General features: G+C 43.0%; 1 protein-coding gene across 6 annotated transcripts in view; it reads right to left on the bottom strand.

The window, feature by feature from the left end:
* dtnba (dystrobrevin, beta a) overlaps positions 1-16,209 on the bottom strand; it is a 461,468-nt gene that overhangs the window by 158,386 nt on the left and 286,873 nt on the right. The gene's annotated exons all lie outside the window — the stretch shown is intronic.

The following is a 16,209-nucleotide window of genomic DNA, read 5'->3' as shown; positions in this document are numbered from 1 at the left end:
TAGTTTTGGGTATAAAACTATATAACCTGCTGTAAACTGCGTGTCTATATTTAACCAAACGTATAAACTATATGGAGATGATCTAACGACGTGTATAAAGCGAATTTAGAGTTAAGAGAGAATTGACGCTTCTCCTCTTTGTACCAAGCCAATAACCGTTACCGGTGACCTCTGGCAACACTGTCCATCTCCAGCCTCCTCCAGGTGATCGCCGACCTTCCTGAGCTGCTGCAAATTTTGTCACAGTTTGGTACAAGTGAATGACTTGCAAGACCACTTCAGAGGGCGGCGAAGATTCAACTCTGGAGTCATATATATCGGCCGGACTTGTTAAATACAAGAGCCTGATGGTCCGTCCCTCTCACTGGTGACAGTTTTTATTCCCAAAGATTTTTTAAATCCAAATTCAACCGGAATTCTCAACCTGCCATGGCAAGACGCTGTCAGCTCACATCCTCTGATTATTAGGCCAATAAAATAACCAATACACCAGCCTATGGTACCCATTAATGTCATTTACTAATACAGAGCTGTGGTCCAATATGGAAAGCGAGAAATGATTTAACCTTTTTAAAGGGAGACAAAGGATTGTTCAATGTTACCTCGTCGTAGGCATCCAGCTGGGCAAATGGTTGTGATGCGAGGGAGGAGCTTGTGAGTAGACTGACAATGAGCAAAAGCAAATGGCAGAGCAAAGACTGTAAGCCGTGTGAGAACAGGTTAGAGCCATCGAATGGAGCTAAAGCAGAATTTATTTTCTTTCTAGCAGTTTTTTTTAAAAAGGGGGGGGAAATTTAATTTTCTTCAACTCCTGAGTGTAAATGAGGAATAAAACACTCTGAGCAAAAACCCACATCAATCTTTCAGTCAGTAATCTTGAAGCGTAAAGAAAAATCTGAGGCTGATCATCAAACTCAGATTCCGCTTGCAAACTCTGAAAGAAAGCTTTCGTATGCCTCTGTGAGCAAAAGTATCTTACCGAGGCATAAACTTCTGCCTCGTCCTCCCCCCGCCCCAACTTTCTCCCTTACTTTCACCACGTGCTGATTTACGCTGTAACGTGTCTCCAATGGTTGCCCTAAAGTACCTCATAAGTCAGCCATTCCTACTTTGAAAGCCTGGTCGTTGCATCAATTATTCAACCACGGTGGCATCACCGCTGAGCCCAGTCCAGTCCTCACCCAATATTAACATGTATCTATTTTCCAGTGATTAGATCAGTTAAATCAGCAACCCTGGCTTTTTTTTTTCCCCTCTTAAGTGGTGTTGAGGCCAGGTGCAATGCCCCACCAGGTTGAGGGCAGCTAAATCAGTAGCAAACAACTGCCTTTTCTTTTATAGTGCAATATTTGCTAGTCCAGTGAGCTTCTTCTCCTTCCTCCCCCCCCCTCCTATATTACCAATGTCTAAATCTGTTGCTAGCACACTGACAAAATGAATACAGTCTTTGTGAATGAATGAACCACAAAGTGATCTTCTTTGAAAGGTGAATATTACTACAGCAATTTGCACAAGGTGGATGAGAATTAATTGAGGGAAAACTAATCCCATGTGATCCTTTCATTGTATTGCATTATTCTCTTTCCTTTTCTCCTTCAATGACTTTGCTATTTTACAGTCTTTGAACCTGTGTGCTTTGCAATCAGCGATTTAAGTCCCCCAGGTTGTTAGCTTGCTGCTAAGAATTCAGATTATAACTTTATCATCAAGGGCTGATATTTTCTAGATGACGTTTGTCCAAAAAGGATGCACTGAAGAAATAGGTGCGGATGCAGAGCAGTTTTTGCACAAGTTTGGCAAAACTTATTGAACAATCGGACAAAGACTGGTAAATGGTTAATTTATTCCGACATTTAAAAGAAGAAAAAAAATATGCATCTGAGAATTATGGGTCTCGACTGGTATAATAGATAAAATATTGGCTCCTGTTCTAAACTAAGCAAGCCAAAAACATCTAGGAAGAATAAGGACAATAAATCCAAGAATAATATGAGTTTTGTGAAAAAACAGGTAGCTCAGAACAAGTTGTTCACTCTCTGATGAGGTAACAAATTTTGGCTTTCGTTTGCTCATGTTAGCCATTGTAATTGAAGAAGGCACCGGATAATATCCCTTGTAAGGAACTAATAGGTAATAGTTCCCTGGCTAAGAGCAGTTAACCCTGCACACAATGGGGATCAAACATGGAATTATCTAGGCCATTCAGCTCAGTGTTAAGCCATCAGGACCAGTTTATGGTAATAGTTCAAATTGAGCAAATTGTGATCAGGAGAGTAGCCCAGCTCACCAGCTGGAATACTTCCTGTTCACAATGGGAATAAGGATGCCAAGTAAAAAGATAGTTTCTTGGTTGATAACAATGGCAAATGGTTTCTTGCGTGCCGGGGTAGTGAAATCATAAACTTTATTTTCATGTTAAAAGGAAACTTTGCCCATCCCCAAAACATTCCACAAGAAACCGAATGGCTGAATGGAAAATAGCACTTGAGATTGAGAATTTGAAAGCAATGCATGCTGGTGCTCAAAATTTAGCACAATAAGCATATTAATTAAGATGGTGCAAGAGGTGTGATTACTGATTACATTATGTGACTGTAATTCAAAAGGGGGTGGAGGGAAGTGGCCACGCATTAGGGAAACCTTGTATAAAGTGACCATTCCTCTGCAGCCAAGACAGTTGAGATGCAGCCGCTAACACAGTGGAATCGGTCTCTAGCTTCTCTGCCACTCAAGCAACGCAGTGGCATGAAATTGCCACCAAGTGCTCCAGAGCTTTTTATCCCTTGTGCACGGACTGCAAACTAATGAGCATTTTAGTAGACTGCAGAACAGTTGGACGACTGGGCACGTTGTACAATCTCCTTGCTAAAGCTGGGCATGGAGCAGTCACTGGTGGAGGCGCTCACAGCCCCTGTGCAATGTCATCATCCCGGTTTGAACCAGTCTGCCCTTGGGTCAAACTAACAGCACAGCTTTGCAGCGCGAGTTAGGAGAATGCCTGTGTTTGAGCTGAGAGCACAGCATGCAGTCCAATGGGCAAAGCTGCTGCCAATCAGTCGGGTGGAGTGGGGCGGAGGTGGGTGGGGTTTCGGGCAGCCATGCAGCGCACTAAACTCTGGCCATCCAAGTGGTGGCCAGCACTCTCCGCGATGCGTTAAGGGGTCTTGAGACTTAACCAAGACAGGTTCTTAGTACACCCAAGCTAATCCACGCATCCCTCTCTTTCATCCTGCAGGAGAACAACATCAGGAGCATGGAGCCTAGTGACCTAGCTGTATACCTCGTGGCTTACAGAGAGTGCAGACGGTGGAGAGGAGAGTGACAGAGGCGCTTGGCTGTGCAGGGGGAGGAGCAGCACTCTCAGGAAGAAGGGGCGGCGGAAACTCCTGCACACGCTGTCAAAGAACCACAGCGAGCTGTCACTGATCTGCCCCTCGCTAGACCCAGGGTCTATAGAGGCCGCCTTTCATTACTGCAGATGACAGAGAACCAGTGTCGCCAAAGACTGCATATGTCTAATGAACTGATCGGTTACGTCAGCCAGCTAATGCAAAATTTGGCACCACGGGGACATGGAGGGCATCCACTGCCAGTGGCCAGGAAAGTGACCATGGCGCTGAATTTTTATGCCAGTGGCTCCTGTGATCTCTGAGATATCACAATTCTCCACCTACAAAAGCATCCATGAGGTCACGGATGCCACCTTTGCGAGGACACACAACTTTGTGCATTTTGTCCGGGACCAAGAGAGCCAGGGTGCAAGAGCGATTGGATCTGCTGAGATTTCGGGTTTCCCACAGGTGCAGGGTACAATCGACTGCACTCACATGGTGCTCGGATCGCTGTCGCAACAGGGGGTCAGTTATGTCACCCATGAGGGCATCCATTCGCTGAATGTGCAGCTGGTGTGTGACCACCACAAACGCATCCTGCAGGTTGGCGCACTCCTACATTCTCAGTCAGTCACAGATCCCTGATGTCTTCCAGGGTCCACAGATGCTGCAGGGTTGGCTCCTCGGGGACAAGGGTTACCCGCAGAGGCCGTGGCTGATGACACCCATGTGGTGGCCTCAGACTGCAGGAGAGCGAAGGTATAACGAGGCTCATGCTGCAACCTGGTGGAACAAACTATCAGGATGCTGAAAATGAGGTTTCGGTGCCTGGATCGGTCTGGTGGAGCCCTGCAATAGAGTCCGCAGAGGGTGTGACACATCGTCGTCACCTGCTGCACCCGCCATCAAACTGGCGAGTTTCCCAAGAATGCGTTATTAACGTGGCGGGTTTGAGGTGATGCGACGTGAGAAGCCAACCACACTTGGTGCAAATCTAGGATGATTCTGTCCAAGGTATTTCAGTGCAAGTCCATGGAGGACAGTGCATCAAATAAATGAACATCTTTATGGATGCAAACTTTTAATCTTAACAGAACCAATCAAGGAGTTTGAGCGGAGGTGAAATTAACGTTAACATACTATGGGAGGAATGAATATTTATGTTACATTTGGCTAGGTTCCCTGTCTCTCATCTACGGCTCTATTACAACACGATATAAGACACAAGCCAAGCAGCTGGAAATTATGCACAGTTTAGTCAGTCAAATCAAGTTAGTGCTGTTCTTTCCTGAAGAATGAGGATCCAATCATATATTGAATATCTATTTGTTCAAAGATAAAAGCAAAATAACGCGGATGCTGGAAATCTGTAACAAAAACAGAAAATGCTGGAAAAACTCAGCAGGTCTAGCGGCCTCTGTGGAGACAGAAGCAGAGTTAACACTCTGAATCCGTATGACCCTTCTTCAGAGCACGATCTATCTGTTTAATCTCTCCCAAAACATTGAAATCATCTTGAATAGCTGTTGAAGTATGAATGCCAGAGGGAAAACTGTTCACATAAGAATTAACGTTTTATGTTAAAATGCATCATTAGTTCAATCTAAAGCGAACCATTACACACCAAACAAACTCAGAAACTGATTCTTTGGTTCCTCTCATACAATAGCTAACTGCTGCTCTACTTCAAGTCAAAGAGCAGAAAGTTTGTTCCATATATAAATTCTTCTCTTCCCCTTCCATTGATCTGGCACTGTTAAATACAAGTTTAGTTGTTTGTAAACTTATTCCAATTACAGTAAATCTCCAAAATCCAGGATGACCTCGAGATAGACAAGTGCCCTTTAGTCTGCAAGACTGAATCAGTCACTAAATTAGACAAGTTCAAAGAGTTAATAGCTCATCTTAATAGGCAATAGTTTCCCACAACTCCATAGTAATGTCCAATACTACTTCAGTGAGATATTTTGTAGATGCTTACAGACAAAAATGAAAGATGAAACATGGAAATTTATCGACCAAAACAAAAATGACTATTTGTCTTTCAACAAACATTTATTTGGTGGGTTACGTTTATTTTTTTAAAATTCAATCTGTCATTGCCAATGACACAGAGGGTCCCAAATGTCCATGTGTTGGCCACTTAACTGCTGTAATTTTATGGTTTCATATCAATTTTAGTTATTTTTCAGGATTTCTTGACCATTTCTCCATGGAAATATGATTTGAAGAGTTATATTTTAGTATTGTACTCTTGCAGCGAAGTTCTTTTCTCTTAAAAAAAAATAAGCTAGGCCTTGAAGTTGTTTCTCTGAAGACAGGGGATAATAAGCATTTCATCAGCTTTCCCCGGTAAAATAAACATTTAACACAGCCTTGTTTTGGAAGGTCTCTAGTACCTGTTGCTCGGCATGAACTGTCAGGCATCATCCACCCTGCTGGTCATTAGTGCAGGGGGATAAAGAAGAGGCAGGAATACACAGCAACAGTGCAATTTTAAAATAGCATGTTGTGACTTTAGTTTGGTTAGTAAAAGTGAAAAGGCAAATTCTAGCTCAGGATAATTATAACATTGCTGCTTTGTTGGGAGATCTGACAGTGTCAATTATACAGAAAAACCGACCGTATTGTGTTTTAATTCAGGATACATCTGCGTGTGGAGATGAGCCACAGATAATGCTTTTGCTAAGAAATTTTCTGCTTGGATCAGAATACCTATAAACAGTTAAAATCAACCAATTTGCAAGTTTGTGTGTCACAGCCCATGTGGTCATTAATTTAGCTTAAACAAAAACATGTTTAACGCACCAGTAATTAGATTTCTGTGATGCTGTTTCTAGGTGATACTTAGCAGTGAATTTGTTATGTTTAGAATGCAGAGTTTCAAAACAATGCATTAAGCGAGCAACATTTCAGTTTGGGTTGGGGATCCACTACAATTAGAATTCAGTAAGGATTATAACACCATGCCTGGATCTGAAATGCATTTATCAAGAGTTGCCTGAACTGCAGCGAGCAATTATGTCACTCTGAAGCCGAGCTGTGTCAACTGAAGCAACTAAGCCTGGTCAGGCTAGCTAGGCTCTGTTTTCTTTTTCTCGTCTCGCCCCAATATAAGGGATCGGTTGTATTATGAATACCGTTTTCAAGCAGTCATCTCTGAAGTGCCACAGGATCAGCAGATTTGTGTCCTGCTGCTGGGTCACACAACTCTTTTGTCCAGAAACAACTGGAGCACTCCACGTCGGGTCCTTAAACCTGTGTGCAGAGCTTGTCACCGGTTTCCAAATACTGCTGAGGTGGTCATTTTGAATCTTTTTGAAAAGAGAGAGCGGACATAGAGTCCACCTGAAGGCAGGTCACGTTCTGCTCGCTTTTGATGCAGCCTCCTGACCCTAACGCCAAGCTACCCTTGAGGTTTTGTCCTGATTTTGCATCATGACAAAGCCAGCACGAAAACAGGCAAAACCAAAAATGGCTGGAAAAACTCAGCAGGTCTGACAGCATCTGCGGAGAGGGAAAAACAGGCACTGTTTCTTATAACAGCACCGTTCCACAGGGTGCATCTGGATGAAGTTTAAAATCTTTATTTTTGGTAGATCCGCATCAATTAGGACTGCAGCAATTAATTTATTATAAATCAGTAAGAGAGCTGGAATATGGATGAGTGAAGGTGAAGTGTATGCTTGGTATTGTCGCTTAGGTTATGACTAATAAAAAACTGTTATTACCATTCTAAACCAAAACAATTGAAACCTTTAATCTTAATCAGCAAACTCCAGAATACTACCAACTTTTCTGATGTTTATAGTATCAAAATATCCAACCGTTTCAGCTTAGCTATTAAACGAATCCTTAGCGTTTCACCTTTGCCCCATCTGTCTTTTTTCCCCCAAGGGTGTAAATTCACAACTTGAACATTATAAACCAGGACTCAGCATTGACTGTTTTGATCCTAAAATACACACCAGCAATTTTGTCAATCATAGAATCTCAGAAACTTACAGCACAGAAGGGCAGCTGTTCATCTCACTGTGTTTGTGCTGGCTCTTTCAACAAGCAGTTGTGTTTAGTCCCACATCACTGCTTCTGCTTCATAATCCTGTAAGTTCCTGTTTGTCAAATACCCGTCCAACTCACTTTTTAAATGGTTTATGGAGTCAGCTTCCACCAGCTTTCCAGTTAAAGCATTCCAGATCCTGACATCTCAGTGAAAAAAATTCTCACCTCCCTCTAGTTCTTTTGCCAATGATTTTAAATCGATAGCATCTAGGTTATTGACCCATTTGCCAGGGGGATGCATTTTTCATCAAGAAATTTATTAGGTCACCTTTTAAACTTCTCTGTTCCAAAGAGAACAGTCCTAACCTCTCCAACCTCTCTACACAGCTGAGGTGCCTCATCTCTGGTAACATCCTGCTAAAGCTCCTTTGCGGGGAGATTGAAAACAACATGAGAGGAGAGGCTGTCGGGAGATTGAAAACAGCGCAAGAGGAGAGGCACAATCGGGTGATTGAAAACAGCGCCAGAGGAGAGGCAGTCTTGCTTTCCAGGGGGCGAGAGGAGTTGGACCTGTTTGGGAGCACCTTTCCTGAGCTGCTCGGTGGATTTGAAAAAAGCGTAAGTGACATCACAGGAAAGTCGGGAGCTGTTTGGCTCTTGAGCAGCTGCTGGTGGGGACTGTGTTTCAACCCCAGTAATTTTGGAAAATGCAAATTTCTAAACAAACACGGGGAAAGTAAGAATTTATAGGCGCAGGAGAGGGAGCTGATTTGTGAGTCAGGGTGAGAATTTCTACTCATCTACAGTTTAAAGTTAATTGTACAAGAGTAAGGTTAAAGTATGTAAAAGTAACTAAAGTTAAAGTAAAGTGATTTAAAAGTTTAAGGTTAAGTATGGCAGGACAGCTCAGCCAAGTGGAATGCCCATCCTGTGGCATGTGGGAAGTCGTGGACACTTCTCGTGACCCAGATGAGCCCTTGTGCAGCAAGTGTCACCGGCTGCGCAAACCTGAGCTCCACGTTTCAGAGCTAGAGCAGCGGCTGGAGTCACTGTGGTGCTTCGTTCAGAGAGGTGGTCACACCGCAGGTTTGGGGTAAACAGGCAGATAGGGAATGGGTGACCGCCAGGCAGATTGTGCAGGAGCCCCTAGAGGTCCCGCTCATTAACCAGTTTCCATTCTGGGTATCGGTGAGGACGATGGACCCTTTGGAGGAGTGCAGCAAGAGCCAAGCCTGTGGCACCAGGGGTGGCCCAGCTGCACAGGAGAGGGGGAAGAAGAGCAGAAGGGCAGTACTGATAGGGGATTCTTTAGTTAGGGGAGCAGACAGGGGTTTCTGCAGCTGTCAATGTGACTCCAGAATGGTTTGTTGCCTCCCTGGTGCTAGGGTCAAGGATGTCACAGAACGGCTGCAGGACATTCTTGTGGGGGAGGACGAACAGCCAGAGGTGGTGGTCCACATTGGTACTAATGACATAGGTAGGAAGAGGGATGTGGTCCTGCAATCGGAATTTAAGGAGCTAGGTAGAAAATTAGTAAGCAGGACCTCTAAAGTAGTGATCTCCAGATTACGCCCAGGGCCAGGTGCCAGTGAGTACAGAAATAGGAAGATAAGGCAGATGAATGCGTGGCTGGAAAGATGGTGCAGGAGGGAGGGCTTTAGATTTCTGGGATTCTAGACTGGCTCTGGAGGAAATGGCACCTGTACAAGCAGGACAGGTTGCATCTGAGCAAAGTCGGTACCGAGTCCCTTGCGAGGCGTTTTGCTAGTGCTTTTGGGGAGCATTTAAGCTAACTCAGCAGGGGTATGGGAACCAGGAGAGAATATTAAAAACTAATACCAGGGTGCACATAATGCTGGGAGAGGCAGATAGCACTAAAGTAGAGAATAGTAAGTTAATAAATAGAGTCAGAGTGAGGGAACAAGTAATGAAGTCTAATTCAGGGTTACGCTACATGTGTGTGAATGCACAGAGTATAGTTAATAAAATTGGGGAGTTACAGGCACAGATTGCCAAGTGGGATTATGATGCTGTGGCGATATTGGAGGCCTGACTTAAGGAAGGGCAGGTCTGGGTGTTAAATATTCCTGGTTACAAGGTCTTCAGAAAAGATAGGAAAGGGAAAAAAAGAGGGGTGCCGTTTTTGGTTAAGGAAAGTATTGCAGTACTGGAGAAAGAGGATGTGTCAGAGGATTCAAGGACAGAATCGATTTGGCTAGAGCTAAGGAATAAGAAGGGTGCAATTACATTGCTCGGTATAATGCATAGACCCACCAGCTAGTGGGAAGGATAGAGAGGAAAAATCTGCAAGGAAATTACAAAGAGATGTCAACATCATAGGGTAGTTATAATGGGGGACTTTAATTACCCGAATATAGACTGGGGTAGTCGTGGTGTAAGGGGCAGTGAGGGACAAGTGTTCCTAGATTGTGTTCAGGAGAATTTCCTACAGCAGTATGTGTCCAGTCCAACAAGGAAGGAGGCGCTGCTAGACCTGGTTCTGAGATGGACCAAGTCCATCAAGTGACAGTGGGGGGAACATTTAGGGGACAGTGATCATTGTATCATAAGGTTTAGGATGATAAAGAAAAATGACATTGGTCAATCCAGTGTAAGTATAATCAACTGCGGAGAGTGGACTTCAATAGGGCAAGAATGGAGCTGGGCTGGTTGGACTGGAACCAATGGTTGGTGGGAAAAACAGTAGCTGAGCTGTAGCTGTGCTATTTGGGCACAGTCAAGGTATGTTCCCTCAAAAGGGAAGGGTAGGACAAACAAATCCAGAGCTCCCTGGATGACAAAGGAGATACAAATTGTTAAAGAAGAAAAAGTGTGCTTACAAGTGTCAGGTAGCAAATACAATTGAGAACCAAGCTGAATACAGAAGATTCAGAAGGGATGTGAGAAAGCGAATATGAGAAGCAAAGAGGGATTATGCAAAAAGACTGGCGGCTAACATAGAAGGAAATCCCAAAGTATTCTATAAGCACATCAATAGTAAAGGGTGGTAAAAGGAGGAGTAGGGCCGATTAGGGGCCAAAAAGTGAATTTACACATAGAGGCAAGAGGCAAGGCTGAGGTGTTAAATGAATACTTTGCATCTGTCTTTACCTACGAGGCAGATGCTACCCAGGCCATGGTGACAGAGGAGGAAACTCAGTCGTTAGAAGGGTTTAAAATTTATAAGGAGGAGGTATTGGATAAGCTGCCGGTATTTAAAGTTGATAAGGCTTCTGGGACCGGATGAAATGCATCCAAGAATATTGAAGGAAGTGAGAGTGAAAATTGCAGAGGCACTGACAATAATCTTTCAATGTTCCCTGGATTTGGGGGAGGTGCCAGAGGACTGGAGAATTGCAAACATTATGCCCTTGTTCAAAAAAGGTTGTAAAGATCTGCCCTGCAATTACAGACCAGTCAGTTTAACTTTGGTGGTGGGGAAACTTCTAGAAACAATTATTCGGGATAGAATTCATGGTCACATGGAAATATTTGGGTTGATTTGGAAGAGTCAGCATGGATTTGTTAAAGGAAAATTGTGTGTAACTAATTTGATGGAGTTTTTTGAAGAGGTAACAGAGATGGTTGATGAGGGCAAGGCCATTGATGTGGTGTATATAGACTTCCAAAAGGCTTTCGATACAGTGTCACACAACAGACTGGTGAGGAAAGTTATAGGTCATAGAATTAAAGGGACAGTAGCAATGTGGATACAAAATTGACTGAGGGATAGGAAACAGAAAGTAATGTTTAATGGGTATTTTTCAAGCTGAAAGAAGGTTTGTCGTGGAGTTCGCCAAGGGTCAGTATTGGGACCCTTGACACAAAACTTGGGAGAATTGTAAACTGTGAGGAGGACAGTGTAGAACTTCAAAAGGACATTGACACATTGGTGGAGTGGGCAGATAGGTGGCAGATGAAGTTCAATGCAGAAAAATGTGAGGTGATGCACTTTGATACAAAGAACATGGAGAGACAGTATAAAATGAAGGGTACTATTCTAAAGGGCATGCAGGAGCAGAGAGACCTGGGTATATGTACATAAGTCATTGAAGGTGGCAGGACAGTTAGAGGGAGCTGTTTCTAAAGCATGCAATATTCTAGGCGTCATTAATAGGGGCACAGAGTACAAGAGCAGGGAGGCTATGATGAACTTATATAAGACACTGGTTAGACTTCAGCTGGAGTATTACGTACAGTTCTGGGCGCCACACTATGGGAAGGATGTGAGTGCATTGGAGAGAGTGCAGAAGAGGTTTACAAGTATGTTTTCAGGGATGAGACACTTCAGTCATGAGGAAAGATTGGAGAAGTTAGGACTGTTTTCCTAGGAGAGGAGAAGGCTAAGAGGAGACTTGATAGAAGTTTTCAAAATCATGAGGGGTCTGGACAGAGTAGATAGGGAGAAACTGTTCCCACTGTACATGGATCAAGAATCAGGGGGCACAGTTTTAAAGTGTTTTGCAAAAGAAGAAAATGCAAGATGAGAAAAAGCTTTTTCACACAGCGAGTAGTTAGGGTTTGGAATGCACTGCCTGGAAGTGTGGTGGAGGCCGGTTCAATTGAGGCATTCAAGAGGGAATTTGATGATTATCTAAATAGAAACAATGTGCAGGGTTACGGGGAAAAGGCAGGAGATTGGCACTAAGTTAAAATGCTCAGAGAGCTGGTGCAGACACGATGGGCCAAATGGCCTCCTTCTTCACCGTAACAATTCTGTGATTATGAGTCCTTTCCAAAGCCTTTACATCTTCCCTGAAGTGCGTTGCCCAGAATGACCCACAAAAATCCAACTGAGGTCCAACCAGTGATTTGTGAAGTTCCAGCATGATCTTATTGTTTTTATATTCGATTCCTGTATTTATAAAACCAGGTAAACCTTCATGATTTTTAAACCACCTTATCACCTGGCCTGCCACCTTTAAAGATTTGTGTAGATGGACACCCTGCTCATCCAGAACACTTTAAGCAGAATCTCTTGAGGTGATGAGTGATATTTCAGAAAGAGTAAACTTGCTGTCCAGTCGTCTAGCGATTTTTCCAAAACTAAACTCCGAATGGCATGTTCAAGTGGTGGTTTTTGATTTTAACTGCATGCAAAAACCCTTCAAAGCAGTATTATATCAGTCAAAAATGTAATTCTTAATCATGCTGCCTAACGTACATATCATTGCTCTTACAAGTTATACCTCGAATATTAAGCAAAACTACAGTTAGAGAAAGAAAGAAAGCTCATGAGCCCTTCGACACATGGTAAAAGCTGAAATGCGTCTTAGAGATGATAAGACAAGCGATTAAAAAAGAGACGTATAGAAGAATGCATGCTTGGCTACATTCTTCTCAGTCACAAAATAAAACCAGTCTGCATAATTTGAAGCAACAGAAAATGTAACTTCTGTCTATTTCAAATGCTCTTGTGCTTATTCGTCAAAAAATATCTTTGTACTTCACTATGTTACAATAATGTCCACGCTTGAGTACTTTGTTGGCTGAAAAGCACTTTGGGACGCAAGTACACGAGCAATAGTTGCAGGAGAAGACCATACCGCCCATCACGCCTGTTCCACCATTCAACATGATCATGGTTGATCTTGGGATTCAACCCCATTTTCCCACCCAATCCCCATATCCCCTGATTCCCCGGGGGGTCAAAATTCTATCTATCCCAGCCTTACATGTATTCAGCGATGGAGCATCAACAACCCTCTGGAGTAGAGAATTCCAAATATTCACAACCCTTTGAGTGAAGAAATTTCCTTTTCATCTCAGTCCTAAACGATCAGCCCTTATCCTGAAACTTGACGCACGAAACTCAAGAAATCGCAACGTAAATAATTTGTTTTGTCTGTGTCTTAAATGGTGCAAATTAAGAATTTGTACCCAAAATTTATTTTAATGCTACTCAGATAACAGTATAGCTGACAGAAGTAAATATCACTTTATACCTTTTCATTACAGGTGAAATCATTTGTGGCTATAACTGAATAGGAAAAGAGGAAAAATTGGTTTAAATCTAAAAATAGAACTCTTGAATCTGCAGCAAACTCTGGATGTATACAATCCTTATTATTGTTGGTCATAAAATCCGGGAGGTGAATCTATTGTTTAGTTGTATATTCCATTGTTCACAATGGATATATAGTCTGGCCTCTTATAATTCATAGTTAGCTAGTTCTGCTGCTTATTCCTTTGTGTAAACACTACATTTATCCACACAGTACTTTGCTGAAGTATTGTCTTGTTCATATAATGTCTAGAAGCTTTCAGGTTATCTTTGGAAATTGATGGTTAGCCTCAACAATTAAGACTACTGATCCAATTAGTAACCTCCACTTTTAAGGATCTTGTATGTACATAGGGCAGGACTTTTTGGATGGAAAGGTTTTATTCCCTCCCCACCACCCAAAGAGTCCGTGGGGAACGCAACCCTCACTCGGGCGTAGATCCCATCTCAGAGAGACGCCAGCAAATCCGATTGTGATGCAGTAGCCAGGACTGGGACTACAAGCTATCCCCAGATTCTAAATCCTAGAGGCCAGGACTAAATAAGGTCGGGGCGTCCCAAGGAGGGAAGGAGAGACCGGAGAGGGTAGGAGAGACGGGGTTGGGAGTCTTGATGGAGAGGCTGGAGTGGGGAGTGGGGGTTGCCCACAGAGTACAGATCTTGGGGGGGAGCACCCGATGTGGAGAGGGAGTTCCTGAAGTAGGCGCCACCCCCTTCCTGCCCAAGAGCCGAGCAGGGTAACCTGCCAGGCTTTGTCCCTGAGCTTCTCCTACCGGTCTCAAAATTGAGGCCATGGGAAATGGTCCTTAAGTGTCTAATAATTGCCTCAGTTGGGGAAGAGGTCGGGCAGGCTGCCAATGGCCTTGCACGACCTATGTAAAATTGCGGATAGGTTGGGTGGGTGTGGGAGGGCGACAGGAGGGCCACCTGGGGAATTTTACGGACTCCCACCCCTCCCCCGCCTGCAAACCGCCAGCGGGGGGACCGTAAAATTCTGCCCATAAAGTCAACCGCTTTCAGAAATAAAATGCAGGGCACAAAGGTACAAGTTTATATGAACTATTAAGATTCCTTGCTCGATATGTCAATGAGCTGCTCACTTTCATTATCTATGTTCCAAATTGTACTTATTTTAATGCAAGCGTGCAATGTGCTAAATCAAATTTAGGACAAATTGATTTTGAGGCCTGTTGTCCGTGAATCATTTAAGATCCTTCTGGGAATAGCCAAATGCCATTTCCAGAAAATGTCTCCTCACGTGTACATCTTCAATTTAGACATTCACACATGGTAGATATAAGGCCACAGCTCCAGTACTCCACAGGGTTGGAATGGTCCTGTCCAACTGGAGCTCAGATTTTGGGAGCAAGTGCCATCTAGAGCACCATAAAAGTTCATGAAAGGGCAAATTGTACATGGTGGTTGGAAGAATTGAGCTTGATAGGATAAATCGCCTTTTCTTGTTCCAGGCTTTCTCATGTTCCCAACTCTGTTCTGAAACCATTATAACCTAATATTGATTTTCTTGTTTGTAAAAGGAAATGAACACTCATTTATTGTGGCGAGAAGTAATTATTTAACCTCTCTTCCTGTCAGGAATTGGCCTTTGAAGGAGTCTAATCTTTACCATTAATTCATGATAAACATCCTGCAGTGTGACAAGGAGAAGCAACACAAAGTAAGGTGAACTTCTTTTAAGGTACACCAGCCTAAATATTGTGCAACATGGTTTCAAATCACGCTTTATCACAACATGCTCCGCCATGACAATTTTTTGTCCTACGCTTCTGAAACCTGAGTGCTTGGCAGTCCAACAAATAACTGTTTTCGACTGGTAGCACATAGCAACCCGCAGAATTGTGTTTTCACAGGTACAGTGAATCTAAGTCAATGCGTATGTGACAAGGCCAACGAATGATGATATGCCTCATTCTGAATATAACTGTACCATTTTTCTATAAAGGCAGGAAAATAAGCGGCTAGCAACTCAGCCATTAAGGTAAGCATGCAGCTGATAACCTTGCTCTTACAGGACAGGAGGCTGCTAACTCCAGACGTTTACTAAATTCCTGATTGTGGCAATCAGATTATAACCAAAGTCGACCTGCCTGGTTTGAATTTAAACAAAAGCTTGGCGGTTAACTGTTCCCTGGTGATTTCTCCATGGCAATGCCTCTACCAATCAGAGTCCACTTACCCACCAATCAGCCCCTCTTCTCATGCATTTTAAATTGTTGTACCTTTTGGGATTTGCTATTCTTGCAAATCTGTCCCGATGAGTGCAAGACAAAAAGCTTTGACAGCATGTCTCTTTTATCAGCAATACTCAAGTTATCATTTGTGATACTTCCCTATTATGACTTGCAAGGTGGTGGGTTGATCAGGCTGCAACCTCAGCATTTAACAAAGTTTGTTCCACGCAGCTGGAGAGTTCTGGCAACGCACAGGTTGAGACGAATACAACATGAGCAGAACAGAGGTATGTATACTTGAAAACACTCTGTTGAAATCGTATTCACAATTTTCTGAGATGGTCTTTAAGTTTGGTGAAAATCAAAATCATAGTTCTCCTAGCTTTGTCTCAGCTTTACTTGTTATGCAACAAACTGTAATATAGCGATTATATCTTTTCAAATGATCTGTGACAGATAGCTGGAAATGCCTCTGATGAGATATATTGGCAGTGTCCACAATTTATGTATAGGAAAACATGAGAATTTTTCTCCAGATTTCTCCTTACGAAGCCAAATTACTGAAAAAACAAATACGCTTTCTGGCAGACAATGTCCTTATAGAGATCATTTAACAAAATGTGTTACGCTATACAAACAGACTGTTTAGAATTATACAACTTACACAACAGGAAAACAA

The sequence above is a fragment of the Cetorhinus maximus genome, chromosome 5 (assembly GCF_964194155.1).
Source record: "Cetorhinus maximus chromosome 5, sCetMax3.hap1.1, whole genome shotgun sequence".
In the NCBI taxonomy this organism is placed as follows: Eukaryota; Metazoa; Chordata; class Chondrichthyes; order Lamniformes; family Cetorhinidae; genus Cetorhinus; species Cetorhinus maximus.
Note: the sequence above shows the minus strand (reverse complement) of the source record. Positions and strands in the feature narration are given on the sequence as shown.